Below are 20,611 nucleotides of genomic sequence, written 5' to 3'. Positions count from 1 at the left end.
TGCTTCCAGTTTTGGGCTCCACAATTCAAAAAGGATGTGGAGAAGCTTGAGAGAGTCCAGAGAAGAGCCACGTGCATGATCAGAGGTCAGGGAAGCAGACCCTACGATGACAGGCTGAGAGCCCTGGGGCTCTTTAGCCTGGAAAAGCGCAGGCTCAGGGGTGATCTGATGGCCACCTACAAGTTTATCAGGGGTGACCACCAGCATCTGGGGGAACGTTTGTTCACCAGAGCGCCCCAAGGGATGACGAGGTTGAATGGTCACAAACTACTTCAAGATCGTTTCAGGCTGGACATAAGGAAGAATTTCTTTACTGTCCGAGCCCCCAAGGTCTGGAACAGCCTGCCACCGGAGGTGGTTCAAGCGCCTTCATTGAACACCTTCAAGATGAAACTGGATGCTTATCTTGCTGGGATCCTATGACCCCAGGTGACTTCCTGCCCTTTGGGCAGGGGGCTGGACTCGATGATCTTCCGAGGTCCCTTCCAGCCCTGATGTCTATGAAATCTATGAAATCTATGAAAGGGTCTCCTGATTTGATTCGAATTCAGAGATTCAGCCACTGAATCGGGTTGAATCTCCACCAAATTGAATCAGGGATTGAAGCTTTGCACAGCCATACTGATTACTTCCAAAAAACCCTAAGTGGACACTATTCTGTCTGCCTTTGTTCCAGGGAAATTGGAGACACACATACAGACACCTCTCAGCATTAGCTAGCATGGGGGTGGCATGACCATGACCAGATGCTGACTGGGGTCCATGTCACTGGGCCCCATGCTGTGGGAGAAGGGAGGGAGGGAGGGGACCCCTGCTTGAGCAGTGAGCAATGGGGTGGGGGTAGGGCAGGAGGAAGCCAGGCAGATGCTGCTGTGCCTGCAGTCTCCACCTCCATAGCTCTGGCAATGGAGGAGGGGGCAGGGTCAGCCCTGCTTTCTGGAGCAGACAGCCCAGTCCAGCCCAGGGCCGAAAAGCATGCTGGGATGCTGGGGGACTCTAATTTAACTTAAACCAGAAAGAGGTCTGGGACAGAAGTTCCATAAACCCGTTCAACCCAAATCAGTTAAGTCTGATACTACATTGAACCACGTTTATCTTAAACCAGTTTTGGCTATTCTGACAGTGATTTATGTACACTGAATGTATGTTCTGTTACAGGGTTAAACCAGTTTCTGATCATTTAAACCAGTTTATGTGCAACTTCTGTCCCTAGCCCAGAAGTACTTCTGCAAAAGTTTCATGCAGATAGACAGAGGCTTCGCAGGACCTAGCAAAATCTCTGAATAGCAGGCAATATAGAATTGTGGTCTCTGTTCCTCATGTACAAAGATATGTTTCGTGTGTACCCAATCTCTGTTCCAAATGTACGCAGATTCCATGCGAGTATTCTCATTACTCCCTCTGCAGACATGAGAATTCCCATTACAGATATGATTACTTGGGCTGCCGGCTTTTATCCTGGCTCAAACCAACAGCGAGGGAGTTTAGAAATGTTGGGAAGAAACTAGAGGCAAGGCTGTGAGGTGGAACAGTGGATTAATCCACTTGACATTTTATTTTAGAGCATAAGTGAAAAGCGATTAAGCTCTTGTTGGAACTGTGAAGTCTATCAGAGTTTTTAATAAAGTTTTAATCAAAAAGTTTAACTTCAATAAGCTGCGGTAATGAAAGTACTGGGTTCCTGCAGAATGGGGCCATAAATGTGACAGAGGTTTTGTCTACAATTCCAAGGTTTATTGAAATAAAGTGACAACATGTAAAGACCCTTCTGAAATCTATAATGCAAGATCATTCACTTGTTAAATACACAAGCTAAATTTACATAAAAATCCAGTATCTTTCCCTCATTGCAAGTTAAGTCTGAGGATTGGAATTCAGCTCAGGGTCCTTAAGAAACTAGTAAACAGAGAGATAAGAGCTTTCAGAAATGGAATACTTGTTTAACACTAAATAATTCTCAGAAATTATTAAAGCCGTATTTTAAACCCACAGAGCTGTATCAAAACACCATCTTAGAAATAGAGTTTATTCTTATCTACATGATGAAATAAATTTAAAATTAAAACCAGATTTAGAATCTAAATGTTAAAATTCTTTAGTGCAGAAAAAATAATGCTGGAAGGTTTAGTACCTGAATAAGTTAAATTCTTCAGCTTCTCAGAGGAACACTCCACTATACAGTACCTGGCTGGCTTTGTTAAGGACATCTCAGCCATCATATTTGAAACTGCTAGAACCATTCTCTTCACAGCAATTTAATCAATAAGGTCTGTTCAAATATTGTTTATACACACCATGGAGTCTGACTCTGTCCCTTCAACCCAAACATAGACTCTTTAACTGTCTGGTCTGTACTTGACACTGATATCAAAGGGGTTTTTACAGGCTATTCATTTGAAGACATTACCTCTGGGTGTCTCTAAATCAAGACTTTAATCAAAAACATCATTGGGCATCATATAGAGGGAAGTGGAAGAAAGTCTACATCCCAAGTGCATCTACATGTGCCCAGTAACCAAAATTACAGCAAAATACAGGCGCATGTCTACACATGCATGCCCGTACTGCACAGTAAATATGGCAACTTACACCAACTTGACCGTAAATTTTAAATCTGCATTTCATAGATTTCATGGATTTCTAGAGTCGGAAGGGACCTTGTAGATCATCAAGTCCTGCTGTAGGCAGGAAAGAGCGTGGGGGTTAAATAACCCCAGCTAGGTGCCTGTCTAATCTTTTTTTGAACACCTCCAAGGTAGGAAAAAGCACCACTTCCCTTGCAAGCTCATTCCATATTTTGGCAACCCTCACCATAAATAATTTCTTCCTGATAGCCAATCTAAATCTACTCTCCTTTAGTATGTGGCCGTTATTCCTAGTAACCATTTGATATTAACTTTAGTCGCAAGTCAAGTCACAAACAACGTTAATGCAATTTAATGCCTGCACATGTAGACACAACCCTATTCCCAATAACTGCGCAGTAACTTACTGCACAGTAAATTTAAGGCAGCATAAATGCATGTGTACACACGCTCCTTGTAATATACAGAAGATCAGGGTTGATGATGGCCGCTTTTGTCCTTAAATTTTATGAACCTATGAATGGTAGGGTGATAGGGTTTTGGAAATGTGGTCCTGGTTACTTCTCAAATCAGCATCTTCCTGCCTCCATCTTCCCTGTAACTGCAATAAATCATTTGTATAGGATTGTAACAGATAACAATTGATTGGTTCTGCACTGAAGGTAAAAACTCACCAACATCCATGGCAATATGTTCAACTTAAGGGTTAAACAGCAGGTTCAGCTGAAAGAGGAATTCTAGCAGCTTAATTGACATGTATAACCAAAACCCACAAAACATAAAACATTTCTCTCCTCTTCTCTCTTATTCATGACTGCTATAATCACAATATGCATATAAATTCAGTAATGCTATTCACTTAACCAACAGGCACTATATTATTTTTGCACTACCAATTTCCATTTTGCTGTATCCTTTCCATAGTATAGTCTGAAAGCCTAGCATTTCCCCTCAAAAGTCTGCATGCCCTAAAATACACAAATGCCAATTTTCAGTAAGGGTCCAAAACATATTTCGATTTTTCCAGGAATTTTTCCTTTTTTCTCCACCCCTAAAACAAGGTAGTTGCTATCACTTTTGTCAGGTTAGGTAATCAAGGAATGTCAGGTGTCTGTAAAAAGCAGAGCACACACTGAATGGTTGATATAGCTAAAGTGTAAATATGCTATCTCAAATGATTATGAAAGGAAGTCATTCCACTTTGACTCATGTAGAAAAGATGTGTATATCTGATATGCAGAGATAATGAGCCATATCTTATATACATTTCATGTGTGTCTAGACTTTAACAACTCAACCACCATCACACTAGATCACACATGACGTCTAATGTAGAAATGTTAGAAATGCTCTTATTTGTACAGCATTCATATTAACAGTGGTATATATTAGTGAAGTGATCATCAAGAGTGACCATTCTCCATGTTGGTACTCTTGCTAGCTTGGAAAAAAAAAAAAATCAGGTCAAATCTTCAAAACATCTCCACAGAAGTCAAATGGAACTACTTCAGTTAAGATCAGGTGAGGTCCTAGACCTTGGTTCCCAGAAAACTCAGAGTGAAATTTTTAGATGTGCATATTTGGAAAATATCTAGCACTTAATGCTTATTAACAAAAGCCAATCAAGAAAATAAAAACTCCGTTAACTACTTGGTCTTTGGATTCCTGCTTGACCCACTTTAACCAAAATAGCATAACTCCGGCAAGGTCTCTGATTACATTTCTGCCATACAGCTTTGCCCAGCCTTTGTCTCTCCCACCCCATCAGAGGACTAATCACATACCTTACTAAAGGGCACCATCCTAGGTGGCACCTAATGAGCCTACTTCTGGTATTCCTCCCTAAACTGACTCTGAGCCTTGACCGGTTATGAACCTCTATGGGAGCACAAAAACAAAACAAAACAGACCTTCACTAAGGCCTTTTGGAGCTCATCCGTGGGGAGTCTATCATAGCCCTCTGGGAGACAAAGTCCTGGGCAGTTTACAGTAGCACTCTGCAGTGTAGTTCCTTCTTTGCTTGCTGTTCTTCTTTCCTGTTTCTTCCACTTCACTCAGCCCAAGACACTCACCCTATCTGCCCAGTCAGTGTCTGCCTCTGCCCTCCCCTTAGCACCCTACTCCTCCAGTGCTTCTTCTGACTACATCCACTGTGCCCGCCTGCTCTCTTCATACTCGCTCCCTCAGGGAAAGAGATAAATTATAGATCATGACTAGCTATATAGTTTATACATATCGCACATTTTAAAAGTATATCTGCCCTTATCCTGCCTGCCGGGGCCTTCTGAGGAATGCACAATGGCTTAGAAAGGAGGATTTTCAAAGGCATAAAAAGGCAGTCCAGTTATGTGCTTGTCGTTTATACTTTTGAAAAACCTTCCCTATGGCATCCCCTTTTCTCTGTGACATCCTTATTCTGGAGTTCAACCCCACAAACACTTTCCTGACGTGAATAAGTATTTGCAGGTTTGAACTGTGGGACTATAGAAACTTTGCAGTGACAAATCCATTTTTATCTTTTCTTTTTAAAGCACCACGCACCTGTACCACTGGCACTATGAGAATAATTATAAATAAACACAAAATAAACAAGATACTCTGGGGTGGTAACTGAAAATAAATATTAGCAAATACTAGCTTTTCATACTCATACACATTTACATGCCTTAAGGCATGATCCAGCCAAGCAATGGGATTACTCATCTGCTTAAGTTTATGTAGTTGCTTAAAACCTTGCTGAACCAGCATCTATTACAAAAAAAAATTGGTTTTAAAGTAAAAATTGAAGTAATGGCACAACATATAATAGCAAGCAGACTTCATTTTTTTAAAAATTATATAGGGCTAAGTATTGTATGTTTTATTATGGCACTGGATGCATAGTCTCATACAGAAATCATTTAAGTCAAAACAGCTTTAATGTCCAGTATACATAAATAACAAAGTCCTAGCTGTGTAAAGAGCAATAATAAATATGTCATAATGTTGCCTTGAGGTTTAATGACAGTGAAAGGATTCATATTGTGCAGGCTATTTTCTTTTGTAAGTGAGCAAGATATAATAATAATGCAGGTCATTATAGAAATAAGAACTGACTAATGCTGGCAGAGACATCAGAAAGCGACCTAAATATTCCCATTCACAAATAAAATGCGGTAATCTGTGGCTGATCACCTACACAGCTCTGCAAGGTTGCCCCACATGTTTTTCTCTCCATATCCTTTTTCAAGACCTGTATCATTATGGCCATAGAGTGCAGTCCAAGTTTTACATTCTTTTAGTGCAAAATAATGCCTTTCTGAGCTGTTGCTACTCACTCAGCATAAATCAACCAAGGTCTGTGTTTGATACAAGCACAGAAGAGCTTGTCTCCTACAATCATTTTTACAAGTACTACTACCTGTACCTTTGGGCAACTGAATATGACTGTACTCAGATGTCCTATTTATTGTTTGTTGTAGTTTGCCTAGAGAACATGAGCTTGCTGCATTCTTGTTTTCTTGCTCCTTAGTGTATAAAAGGATGAACTTTTTGTATCTAACACACGTATGCTCTGGCAGAATGAAAAATCTGTAGTGGCAGGCCAAATACCTTTTGCCAAGGAAAAATAAAATACTTGGTTATGCTCTTGCCACTTCTGTGAGTTGCTGGAAGAGACATCACTCATACCCTTTTCGCACACTTTAGTCAAATCCCTGTTGGCCTCTCTACCACCCACCCTCACTTCTGAAATATCTGCAGCTACAGTAAGTTAAATGTGAACTCTCTGGGTTCTTCCTGCTGCTTTGATTGCTTTGGCAGTGAACGGTTGGTACTACAAGTATCCAGTAAGTTGCAGGAACTGTCTGGCATGTAACAAAGCTAGATACTAATCTTCTTTCCACTTCTTCAGTGTAAATGTTACATTTCTATTTTATACTGTTGTGAATTTCTAGGGGAATGCAGATCTTTCAGCACAGGAGATGTTTTAAATTGGCAGTGTTACTATTAGAGAGCTGATTTTGCCACCATGCATAACAATGGTAATTACTGGGCACATCTACATGTTCATTAATGCACTACAGTTACTGCGCATTTAGTTTAGTACTCCCTTAATGAAGTACTAACTGAATGCGCATTAACTACATTTACTGTGCAGTAGCGCCAGCACATGGTATTTTTTGTGACAGTTACTGACCAGTAGCCTAATAACACTGAGCAGTAGTTTATTAGTACAGTCTTTGACCAGCACACTACTGCACAGTGTTATTAGGCTACAGCACAGTAAGTGTCTCATGTAGATGTGCTCAGTGGGTACTAAATTGGGCAACACCTACATAAATGGTCACCAGGGGAAGTAACCGAGCAGTCCTATTTGTACTAAGGGGATGACCTACTCACCATTACAAGTAAAAAGACTCTTGGATCTGTCCATTTGCATTTCAATAGCACTTCTCATGTTAAAGCTCTGTTATGACTGGGCCTATGAAGCCCATTGTGCTTGGCACTGTATATCTATATTGTGAGAAACAGTTTCTACCTTGAAGAGTTTACAAGAGAAGACATAAAAAGGGTGGGAAGAGAAAAGCAACTCAGACACTTTGTATTACTTGTCCAAGCTCAATTGTTGATGTTACTCAAAGTCAGGAGCACGGATGGCAGAATAGAATCAAGCTGAAGGGAACAAAATTCAGATTTCCAAATGCTTCTCAGACATACCTCATTTGCTATAAGAACTCTTATTCCAGTTTTAAAACTGGAGTTAGGGCAACGAAAATGGTTCAGGGACTTGGGCACATGACTTATGAGGAGAGGCTGAGGGAACTGGGCTTATTTAGCCTACAGAAGAAAAGACTGAGGGGGGATTTAATAGCAGCCTTCAACTACATGAAGGAGGATTACAAAGAGGATGGAACTAAACTGTTCTCCGTGGTGGCAGATGACAGAACAAGGAGCAATGGTCTCACATTGCAGCAAGGGAAGTTTAGTTGGATATTAGGAAAAACACTCTCACAAGGAAGGTAGAAAAGCAGTGGAAAATTCTACCCAGAGAGGTTGTGGACTCTCCATCCTTGGAGGTTTTTAGGACCTAGCTGGACAAAGCATTGGATGGGATAATCTAGTTGGGGATGGTCCGGCTCTGAGCAGGCGGCTGGACTAGATGCGACCTCCTGAGGTCCCTTCCAACCCTAATTTTCTATTATTAAGGGTGTGTGTAGACGAAACAGGGGTTTACTTCATCCTAAATTGAAGCAGTGGGTTTTTAAAAACACCACATCAATTTAAGGTGAAGTAAACCCCCGTGTCGTGTATACCCGTGTATCCCCAGTGACGGGGAGGGGAGGGCAAGCTGCCAGTGGGCGGAGCTGTTCCTGGGCTGCGGGGATGCTGAGGGACTCTGCACCTGTAGGCCAGCAAACTAAAAGTCCTCGGAGGTGTTTTAGTTTGCTGTGTCCCAAAGTCATTTAAGGCACGTTAAGCCACCAAATGTGCTACAGCAGCTGGAACTAATGTGCAATACGCCGCCGACACGGGCAAACACCAACGCCCTTAAAGCGGTGCAAAAATATTTAACCCGCTTTAGAATGTAGTGCACACATGCCCCTCATTTCATCTATGATAAAGAGTTATTAAATATTATTAACAACATATGAAACTTCAAGCTAATTCTAGGATCCCTGCTATTTTATTATGAGCTAAAGAATAAATATGTTTTTCGGGAGAAAAATCACAAAAACAGCCAGTGCTTTCTAAGCAAATTGTGTCTACTTGCCTGCAGAGATAAGATAACAGATATATAATTCTATAATGCAGTGAACAGAGAACCTCTAACCATATATATTAAAGTGTGTTGACATCATGACACCTTAGCATCATGATTTTTGGTTTACATTTGATCATAATACATCACCCTCTTTGTCAAGACTTAAAATATACTGTAAAATGTACAGTAAAAATAGAATGAGGAAAAAAATTGGCTCCATTAAAGTCAGTGGTGAAACTCCTGTTGACTTCAGTAGATACAGGATTTCTACCCTAATTTCAATATAAATATCATCTGTTTTATCCATATCACTCTTACTTATGTATGAGAAAATAATTTGCAATGCCTTCTTTCACAAAGCATTTTGTGTTTTTTTGTTATGGTGTCCACTGTGTTATTCTGTGTTCTAAGTGAAATAAAGGTCTGTTAGCTAAAATTACTTAAACATCAAAAAAAAAAAGTAATCCTTGTAGACTTGAAAAGAAATATAGACTTTTTTTTTTTAGATTTCATATAAAACAAAGCAGTAAGTGAAGGAAGTAGTATCATGATTATGTAAAGCCACCAATTTCACATCCAATTGTGCGAAATTAGTGTTGATTTTTGTACAGTTCTGTTCTGAGCTCAGAGATCATAGTGGGATTCTCCTCTTGCAGAGTCTTGACTGAAAGTAAAACCTGCTATTTTTTGCATTTACTGACTGAAACAAACCTTCTGCAGCCAAGAAGATATCACCAGGTTGTCTGTTTCAGTGGCATGCATTCCACCTTTGTCTCCCCGTACAGCATATGTGGATATATGCTGTGTGTCTGCAAATAATTTATACTTTCACTTCCATAATCTCAACTCCTGCAGGAATGGGAGCAACAGGGAGGAAAAGTTAAATCATAATCACATAAGTAAATTATTGGTGACACCTAAAAGCAGTTACAAACTGCCTTATCGTTTCAATTAAATGGAGGACTCAGCTGGATTGCATCTGCTTTAGTCAAGCAGTACCAATCAGTAAGTTATTACACCGGCAAACTCCATAAATCTTCATTGACTAACAATGATGAGGAATTTCCTGCAACTTCCTCTAATTGATCCTTACCCTGGACTCCTTACAACCTCTTGCCATGAAGCACAGGGCTACAGACGTGTAAGATAAACATTGCTTTGGTTGCTCATTCCCCATTCCTTGGAAATCAATCATCCTGTTGGTATCTCTGTTAATGTTTATGTGCATAGATTGTATTCTACCTGTACAAAGGATTAATAGCTGTTCTTTCCATGAGATCCCTGATACCTTTATACTGCAGATCAATACATGCTTCAAAAAAAAAGCTTTTATATAGAGATTGCAAAACTACCTTCTACGTATTACCATAAGGTAGATAAAAAGCAGTAACATATTACTTCAGGGTCGGATGCTTGCCATTTGAAAAGGACTACGTAATTGCAGAACAACTAAATGTAGTGCTACTCTTTCACACCGGTTCATATCGCATTCTAGAAACATTTGGTGCGTTCTGCTGTAGGAATTTGTTCAGCTTTCTTAGGATAGCCTTGAATAGCATGAAATTAGAGATCAGCATACAATGAGACAAAGCATCCTACCTCATAGTAGATGGCATACAGCTAAAGAATGCCCTGCTTGCCCCCTGCTCACAACCCAGAGTTGTTAATACAGTATCTAAAGAGTACATATCACTCAAAGGGTTTCGTTTGTTTACCAACTATGCACTTTCAAAGGCCCTTTACTAGGGACAAGTAATTCCCAACTCTCGTAGTGTAGCTTTATGCATAATGTATAAGGTTATAGAAAATGTGTATTCATGAGAGTTGTTTGGCTTTTGTCAAAAAGAACTGTGAAAAATTATGATGGAACAATTTTCATTTCTGCCACAACTGTTTTTATAGTGTGTGCATGACTAGGGATTGAGGGGTTTAGAGTTTTGTCTGCTGCAGATGTTGCAGAACTGAGAGGAGCTGTGGTGCTCCTTATTTGCTATTTTGTTGCTGACAATGACAGGAGACCTATAGGAAATACTTCTCCAGACATTAAATATGATGAGTGAATCCCCAGCCTTACGTTTTATTGCATTAGAAGAGCAGCAGCATCAGGAATTTGGGGATGTCCATAAACAAACAAATTATACATCCAGAGTGGGGCTGTGACAACTAGTGTTGAGTTTCAACACATCAGCTCCATACAAGGACCATAAAAAGTATTTGTAATGATAATGAGAACTGACAATCTAGGTAGAACAAAATAAAGCTTAGCAAGCCCTACAAAAGGAGCATCTTGGTTGATACATCTTTTCTTTAATTGCTTTCAACACGTGCTAGCTCCTACACACTACACTGCAGCTCCCTTAATCTATTCCTTCTATCTGATGCTTTATCTGCTACCTAGGGAAGTCCATATTTTTATAGTCAGAGTCATTTCTGCCACTATTTGAAAGAGTAAAGAAAAACTCAGATCTAGAACACATTAGAATTCCCAGCTGCAATTAGTGAGACAGGGACTTAATTTTTTTTTCAGGTAGTTCAATTATTTTTTTTTGAGGGATTAGCTGGCCCTAGAGAATGGCAACAGCACAGGGAACCTTTTATCTCTGGTCATTGATTGAGCTGTAGAAACACCGCAAGGTCTGTGAACTGAACCATTCAGGTTCGTTTGCAGAGACTGAAAACTAAATACAATCCATGTATATTTGCTTAGAAGTTGGGGTGCTTTAAACTTAGATCTCAGAGAGAAACACCCCACTCTTCCTGTCCCAACAAATGCCACAACCCTAGCACCTCAGGATAACTTGTTTTCAGTATACATGATGTACATTTATTTTTATCTTAGCAGAACAAGTAGTAATCCCAGGCTCTAGTGCCCTTGGCAAATAATTAAAGATCAAATCCAATAAAGACCAAATAAAAAACCTTTGTTCAAACAAAACAAAACAAAAAATCTAATCCATTAAACTGAAATCTCTCCTCTATAAAACTCAAGTATATAACAAATGGCATCCCCCCAGAAACTTCCCTAAAACGTAGCTTCTCTCAAACCCCTATTAAATCACAACTTGCTCCTAAAAGTCAGGAAAAGGCCATCTCTGTCCAAGAGGGTGAAGAATAGAGATCTAAATGAGGTCCCCTTCATTTCAAAGCATCTTACCATCCCTTCATCTTTCAATATGCTAAAAAATATAGCAGACTAAGCCCCCTCCACTAATATTATGGTGTGGAGAAGGGATGTGCTCTTATCTGGACAAATATAAAGCCATCCATTATCTTATCCTTGGACTCCAGCTCACACAATGGATAGCTAATTCAGATCCCAAAACACTAAAATCATGTGCCAATGATGAAATACACTAGGCACATCTACATGAGAAGCTAACTGCGCAGTAACCACATCATACTGTTCAGTAGCACATCACAGCACAAGCTGTGCTAATATGCTACTGCACAGCATTAGGCCACTGCACAGTAGCATCACTAAAAAGGCATTTGTCATCGCTACTGCACAGTAACTCCATTTACTGTGCATTTATTTAGTACTTGATTATACGAGTACGAAATAAATGCGCAGTAACCACTGCACAGTAGTATCTTGTGTAGATGTGCCCACTACGTAACAAAGCGGGCTCTATCAGTTGAAGGCAACCCCTTCTAGCCCACATTGAAAGAGAGTCATCTTGCAATAAAAATACATTCAACAGTGAGGCCTGCACCAGTGAAAAACGGTGACAATATCTGTGTCAGATACTGATTCACTAGATAAATGCCATCCTACCCAATCACACTGTGAGACTATCTAGCAACAGCAGCAGCAAATAGTTATCAAGACTCTGCTTAAAGTTGGTGGACATATATACCTAGTCAAACAACAACCAAACAACCTGGCAGGCAACCAACATCATTTCAATCTTGACAGTGAGCCAGCTAACCCTCCTATGAACCCCATATCTCATCCTTCACTGAAAAGGGCACCTTACCATAATACCCAGGGAAAATGAAGGAGAGAAAGCACTCAGTGGGTGAGTCTACACATGAAATTAATGCAATGCAATAAACTCCAGCACAGTTTGTGCTAGTGTTTCTTGCTCCCAAGCTCAGCATTTACACATATGCCCAGGACTACAGCACATTGAGCCAGGTTGGAGTAGACCTGACTGGCAGAAGGACTGGGGGATCAGCCTGCCAGCCCAGGGCTGCTCCGACCAGACTTCATCTGCCAGGGGGGAGGAGGGGCTGGCTGGGGCATGAGGGTGCTCCAGTGTGGGGCTATCAAGTAGTCAGCACTCACACTGAAGCAGCCTCATGCCCCAGCCAGCCCCATGAGTGTCTACATGTGCACTGCTGCACACTAAAGAACGCTGCTGTAGGATAGTTTTGTGTTTACAAGTACTAATCTATGGCAGAGTGCATTCATTTCCTGCAACCTAATAGGGCTGCACATGTAGATGCTGAGACTTTACTATGGAGCTGCACTAAATGTCTCGTGTAGATGCACCTAAAACCACCTACAGATTAACAGCTCTTCCACTCAGGTCTCCAAGAAATTGGAAGGGAGTGGAACAGCACATGAGACTGCTACTGGGATGGACAAACAGGTGTCCCAAACTACCTTCTGGTATATCTCAAAAGAAAAGATCTGTATGGTTCAGAGATAGGATATATTTTTTAAACATGTAAAGTGCTTATTTTAGCTTTTTTCCAGTCACCACAAGGAAAACCCCACCTAGCCCATGGTCACTGATGTTGAGTCCCAGGGCACCTCAAAGACATCAAAAGGTAAGACACTGTTATAGGAGTTTGTTTCTGTAGGAAGGCAGATGAATTGGGAGAAGGTAGGAAGCTAACTAAAGGTGGACAGGCTTGTGGGAAGCCAAATACAAAATTCAGCAAATGGTTAGTAATTTTTGATAGGCTGCAAACAGGACCACCAATTTCTCCCAGGAGAAACATGCCCCTTCCAGAAAGATGTGTCAGCCTGGAAGATCTCCCTTGTGAGAGAAATTCTCTCGCAAGAATGAATGCTTGTACACACCCATTGGTTCCTATGTGATTCCACCTGGTGGGTATTCAATGAGTTAGTTACATAGGCAAGATTTTTCAGATCATGTCCTCAGAACAATTGTACACATCCCAAAGTGAAGACGCTGTACCATCACTGAAATTATTTGGCAATCTAAATGGCAAACTGAGAACAGACAAGAGTATATATGGAGACAAACTTTCTCAACCCAAGGTACATATGAAACATGGGCTCAAGCACATTGGCAGGACTGCATGGAGAAGCCTTTCATTACTGCTGCCAGTGTATTATATCTTCTTTGAGTAAAGAACATTTCTTCTAAGACTGTTGCCGACACCTTATATTCAAGTTCCACTCACATATTTGTTAGGGTAACATTCCTACCTATCACCACGTAGACCTACTAGTTGAAAGAAGACCTTACATATATAGGGACATTTTCTTTATATAATGTAGTGTGAATTTAGACAGACCCAGGTCTGTGGTTATAATATCCTGTATGGACACACGTGTTGATTTAGCTTATATGGCTTGGGAAAGAGCTGAATTAATAAAAGCTTCTTGTATCAAAATAAGCATATCTCCATATGAATGGGAATACAGCATTAGACCAGGCTAGTTACACCTCTGAAACTGGAAAAAAATTCTGATTTCCACAAGGGCTAAGAGGCACATAGGCTTGAGAAGGAACTCCTGGGTCCATGTCACAAGCAAATCACATCCCATTATCCCTTTTAGAAAACTTAGCAAACTCCATCTTAAAACAGATAAGTTTCTGGCTTCTACTTTTCCTGTCAGAAAATTGTTCCAGACCTTCACTCCTCAGATGGCTTGGATCCATCTTAAAATACATTCACTAGCAGGATATATTCACTTGTTCTTGCTCAAAGATTGTCCTTTAGATGAAATAGCTCCTCTCCCTTCCCAGTGTTTACCCTCTTGATGTATTATCCAACAGCAAGCATATCTTGCTTTTATCCTTCCTTTGTTGAACTAAGTTGAGCTCTTTTAGTCTTCACTTGTAAGATACACTCGCCTTTCCTAGATCATCCTAATAGCCCATCTCTGCCTCTTTCTTGAACATGGGCGATCACAACTGTACAGTCTTCTGGGTGAGGTCTTCCAGAGCTTGAAAAATAGTATAAATACTTCCCTGCCTAGAAAGACTTCAGTTGATGTATCCTGGGATCACATTTGCCCTTTTCACAACCACCTCTGGCTCATAATCATTCTGTGATTGACTAACACACCTAGGCTTGTCTTCCCTGTCGTTCCAACTGATATGTTCCCACTTCATAGCAAGATTTCTTGTTATTAGCCTGTGAATGAATGACCCTTCACTTTCTACTCTTAAATTTCATCCCACGTACTTTGGAACCCTGCTCCCTATTGATGGTACCTCCCAGCTATGCATCATCAACACTCTCCTGTCCTTTGTACCAAGATCATCAATGAAAATATTAAATAAAAACAGTCCCAAAGTCTATCCTCAAGGAACTCCTCTGGTAGTCTCCTCTCAAGCCTGACAGTCCCCAGTGTCATTATCCCTAAATCAATTAATTATACACCTTACAATGTTTGCACTAATCCCCATTTTCTCCAGACTGACTAATAATTTCCCATGTGGCACCCTAGTAATTGCTGTACTTAAAGTCCAGAGAGATTAGCTATACTTCATTTCCCTTGTCTAAAAAGTCAGTTATCATATCAATGAAAGATATTAAGTAAATCTGGCAAGATCTATCCTTGATAAGCCAGAGTTGCTTTTTTATTCCATTTACCATTTACTTCTATATTGATCATTATCATTTATTTCACAGTTTGTTCTAAACTTATATACTAGTGAAGTCTGACTAATGGCCTTTGTAGTATTTTGCTTGTTCACCAGTTCTACAGTACTGCCCCATTTGAGTACCTTACTGCCGATGACTAGAAAGTTATATTTAGAGGTTTGCTTTTGGGAACTGACTTGTGGGTAAAGTAGATATTGCATTAGAGCAATGGTCCAGCGGAATGGCAAGGTTTATTTGATTTCTAAAAGCCTGTTTGTGGCGAAGTTTCTTTTGAGGGCCACAGTGTCCGAAGCCAGTAGACACACAGGCTGGGACACTGAAGACATGAACACTGTTCCATAACAAAGATAAGGGACTCTGCAGCATTGGCACCAGGTCATAATGCCAAATTACAGAGCCCTTGGGATTTCTGCTTTTGGTACAGAAACCAAATTAGGAGGCCTGGTAAACAAGCAAATTAGGATGTGTACATGTGATGGGTTTGTGAAACAAAGGAACATGATGACAGGACAGAACATGGACAGTATGATGACCACAGGGAAACCAATCAACCATGCCTGGGAATGAAGAATCAGAGGAGGAAAAGGATACAAAAGGAGGGATTTCAGAGCAGCAAAAGGTACCTGAGAGGGGAACCTGAGGCCACCATGGACAAAGGGCACACCACCAGCCAATCTCACGCATCTCACTGAGAGGTGGGAGGGAGGGTTCAGACTTCGACCTCGAGGCTGCTGACAGCTGACATTCAAAGAGAACCTCAAGGTAAAGCTCGCATACTGGCCAGACATAGCTTCCCTCTGTGACAGCTCTAGGACTGACAGATATAGAATTGTTCGCATTATTCTTATCTGCTATCGCTGTGTATTAATAAAAATTGTTTATTATCAAATGGAGAGCTCATGGTCAGTTTGAGGGTTTGGGGTCCACCCAGAACAAAGTATCTGAGTCATAAATCCAGTGCCAACAACTTCAGACATGAAGCTGCATGCACCACTTCTTTTATTACTCTGAGATGGAGATCCAGAGTTGAGCAGACTAAAATCTTTGAATTTGGCTTCTATCTCTGATGTTGTCATTTTCATTTGTAGGTACTCATTCCCATTAGCCATCCTACTTTTCCCCAGATTTTATCTAATTTTTCCCTACTGAAGCAAAATGTGGTATATGAGGTCATACCTTGATTATCTTTAAACCTGACCTCATCCTCACAGCATAGCAACTCCACTTCCTTCCTCTTTGCCCTCCTGTTACTTATCTGACTAAAAGAATTGTACAGATATGGTTGGTGAAAATGCCACACTACAAAAATCAAGAAGATAAAATAGTATGACTGTGTCAAAAATCATGGTTTCTGTCACTTAAAATGTTAGTCTATAGGAATAAACGAACATCTGCCTGAGAAAAAGGCAGCACCTATTGTGATAATCCTAGCTGAAATTTAGATCTGAAAGAATGACACACATTAATGGTTATATGAGTCTTCTAGTCTGCGTTCAAAGTTAAGAAATTAATGAAGGACAGTATTTTTTCCCATTTATTTTGGCTGAGGGGAGCTTTTTTATCTCTGATTTTTTCAAAAGAAAAAGAGAGACAGAAATGCTAGAACTTCAAGATATATCACCATGCCATTTTTTTCTCCATCTTCTGCTTCAGGCATTGAGATATTTATAAAACAAGAAACAAAACTGGAAATATTAAGTTTCAAATGAGCAGTGATAAAGTGCAGGAACCATCTCTATAACTGGTATGGTTCATGAGGCATCAAGTTATTAATTCCTAATTATATGGAAATCAAGAGAATCAAAGACACCTTAATTAAAAGTACAGCAGTTCACTGTAAATATACACATAATTACAATTATTAACCTTCACAGTGGCCAGGCTACAAACAAGCTAGGGTGCTAAGCTCTCACATGTTGGAGTAGATTCATTTTTCTTCACAAAGCCAAGTTTAGCAGAGCAAAAAAAATGATACAGAAGCATTTTGGCCTGAATCATTGAGGTTTTCTTTTTCAGCTGTTGTTCAAAGAGAAGTATTTTAGGAGTTACTATGTTTTGTTGAGAAAAATTAAAAGGACTCTTTAAAATGTTGTTAGGTAAAAAAGACAGATAGAAAATGCAATTGATAATCAATTGTCATTTTCCATTTTATAGTGATTTTATATGACACTTTTCTCCCTGGCCATTTCATTTTATATCACGTAACTTGTGATGCCTCACTTCTTGAGTGGAAAATGTTTGTCTTTCCTCTTCTGCCTGTATCTCTTACTGGTTTCCAAATGAAATATTCTCTCTCTCAACTTTTCACATTCAATATATTGGGATTCTCACAATATTATCTGGTTTAACTTTTTTTTTTTAAATGGCAAAGAATAACCTTTAAGTCACCCAATGAGAGTGAGAGGTCCCACTCATTCCCAACACACTTGAACCTCCTGGCTCATTCACATTTTCCAAATATTTGGTGAATATATTTAAATGTCATTTCAGTTTAGTCTTTATGTGCACATGTTCATGAATACACAGCCAGCTCCTGCATTAAGATTCTTCCTACTTCTATGCATTGCAAGTTTGTCAAGCAATTGCATAAATGCACCATCATATACAGAGTTGCTTTCTGTGTGTGTGGATGAAGTGCGTACAGAATGGAAAAGGCATACGTGAATAACAAAGGCAGGATTTTTTAAATCACTTGATGCTAACCCAATACCCCTCCCACTGAAATCAGCCCCTAATTGCACTGTAAGAACAAAACACTCCCTAACTGCACTGTAAGCAGCATCAGCCTTTGAAACCCCCCATCTGAAATCTTTACTCATTAACACCTGGAGCACTGACAAACTCTCGACGTGACTTACTTCACTGGCAAAACCCTATTGACTTCAGTTGGACCGCAATTTTGCCCTAATGGTTTTAAATGAAGCAGAAGGCTCTTTGGGAACCTCTGTAGTGGGTATAAAATTCACTTTCAGAGTGAAGTTTCACTGATAATCTCAGAACGACTGATCCTTTGGAAATGTAACAGCACCGTTCCGTTACCTCGAGTGATTTCTACTAGGGCCTGATCTACCCGCACTTCGATCTTTTCTTAATTAAATAAGTCTATCAGAAATTCCTATCCCATTTTTATACAAATTCTTCCAGCATTTATTTTTAAATAGTGTACAGTGATTTTTATCAGGTTTCAGACTCTGCAGCTTGCCACAAGCCTTAATGTGCAATAATCCATTTCATTACTGGAGTAACATTTGTGTTAACTGATGCAAGTGCCTCTTTCAGGCAATGGCCAGTTTTGTTCTAGAACAGAAAGTAAGCACATTAGGGAGTGGGGAGCTACATAAAAGCAACATAACGCTATTACCATGCTCTCTATCATCACTCTCAGCTGTCTCTGATAGTCTGTGACATCTGTGATGTAGCCTGGAAAAATTCCCTATGTCCCTCTTTAACTTGATGCTTTTTTTTTCCCCCTCAGTGAGCACTAGCAAGTAGGGAAAAAAGCAGCATTAATTGAAGCCAGGTGATTTATGTTTGTTTTGGTTTCAGCCAGACCAGTTCGATAGCTTTCTGAATCATTTATGAGGTGGTGCCCCTTGTTGCGACCTCTTTACCCGACTCATTTTACATACTGTTCCTTGTTTCTTCCCAAGTTTCTTTTAGAAGTAGCTGCTGCTGAGGGCTTGAGATAGCGTATTCTTTTTGCTCTCTGTATAGGCTGCATAACAGGGAAGAAGCCCCTTCATTTTTGCAGCCTTCTGCAGTGACAGCCCCGAACCATATGAATACAATATGGGTTAAATTACGCTTGACTAGCTGCAAGTGCACTAATTTGGGATGAGGACAGAGAGCATCCTTTCTTCTCCCTGTTGCATCAGAGCATGAAAAGCCCTAATATATTTCAGTACTCCAGTGGAGTAGGAGTAGGTAAAAGTATTGGAGGGATGAGTAAGCCAAAAGGTGTTTTTAGGTGTAGCCCTGCCAGGGGATATCCCCAGTATGCCACATGTCTATACTGGAAGGAGCACATATTGTGCATTTTTGTGAAAGATACAGCACAGTCTTTTTTCCAGATGTTTTTTTCAAAGGTACAGCTGTGTAGTTGTGTGGGAAGAATGAATATTTTGGTTCACAGGATTGGGGGGTAGGGAAGGGGTTTCTAACAATTAAAACCCCTTACAAGATTACTGTTTTTAATACAGTTGAATGAAATTTTGAAACAAAAGATACATCTCCACTTGAAAAACTGAAACAGAGCTCTTTAAAAAGGTTTTTTCTTTCCCTCAACATGAAGAACTGGCTGAAAACAAAATGAATAGAAACAAAACCTTTCAGTCACTTCATTTTTATTTTTCACTCAAGAAGAAGAGAGGGTAGAAAATGTTTGTCCAAATCTACTGCCAGGAGCATGGACTCTTTTTCACTAAGGATCATAAGAAGTTAGGGCTGGACTCATGAGGTCATCAAGGCAGGCAGGATAACTCCCGACTAGATCATCCCAATCAAGTGTCCATTCAACCTGCTCTTGAAAATGTCCAATGATGGAAATGCTACAACTTCTCTAGGTAAATTGTTCCAACGTTTGACCATGCTCACAGTAAAAAGTCTTTCCTAATCTCCAACTCAAATTTCCTGTGCTGCAGTTTAAGACCAGTGCTCATAATCCTGTCCCCCACCGCCACAGGGAAAAGCTCATCTCCATCCTCTCTAGAATCAGTCTTCGGGGATTTGAAGACTGTCATCAAATCTCCTCTCAGACTTCTCCAGATTAATAACCCTAGCTCTTTCAGCCTTTCCTCATAAGTCATGCTTCTCAGGCCTCTAATCAGTTGCTCTCTGGTAGACTCTCCAATCTGTTCACATTCCTCTTGATGCATGAAGCCCAAAACTAGACACAGTAGTCCAACTGAAGCCTCACCAGTGCTGAATAGACTGAACAAATAACTTCCAATGATTTACTAGTATGCCAGTGCCTTATTTTTGGTAACAAGAGCACACTTTTGGATCCTGTTCAGTGTATGTTCTACTGTATCCCCCAGGTGCTTCTATGCAGTACTGCAGCCTAGCCAGTCATTTTCCAGTCTGTATTTGTGCATGCAGTTATTCCATCCCAAGTACAGGACTTTGTTGTCCTTGCTGTATATTATCAGATTGATTGAGGACCATTTTTCCAGTGTATCCAGGTCATTCTGACCTAGCCCTGCCCTCCAGTGTTCCTGAAATACCTCCCATCTTAGTGTCATCTCAAATTTGCTAACACTACACCCAATCATTCATGACTATATAACCAATAGTGCACCCAGGACAGCTCCCTGGGGAATCCCACTTGATACTTCCTCCCAACTAAATATTAAACCATTGATGATTACTCACTTAGCATGATGATCCAACCAGTTACATATCTACATTGCAGTACTTTCACGTAATCTGCATCCTGTAATCTGCTCTGCCATTATTCTAGACTTTTTGACTC

The sequence above is a fragment of the Alligator sinensis genome, unplaced genomic scaffold (assembly GCF_000455745.1).
Source record: "Alligator sinensis unplaced genomic scaffold, ASM45574v1 scaffold349_1, whole genome shotgun sequence".
NCBI classification, from domain to species: domain Eukaryota; kingdom Metazoa; phylum Chordata; order Crocodylia; family Alligatoridae; genus Alligator; species Alligator sinensis.
Note: the sequence above shows the minus strand (reverse complement) of the source record.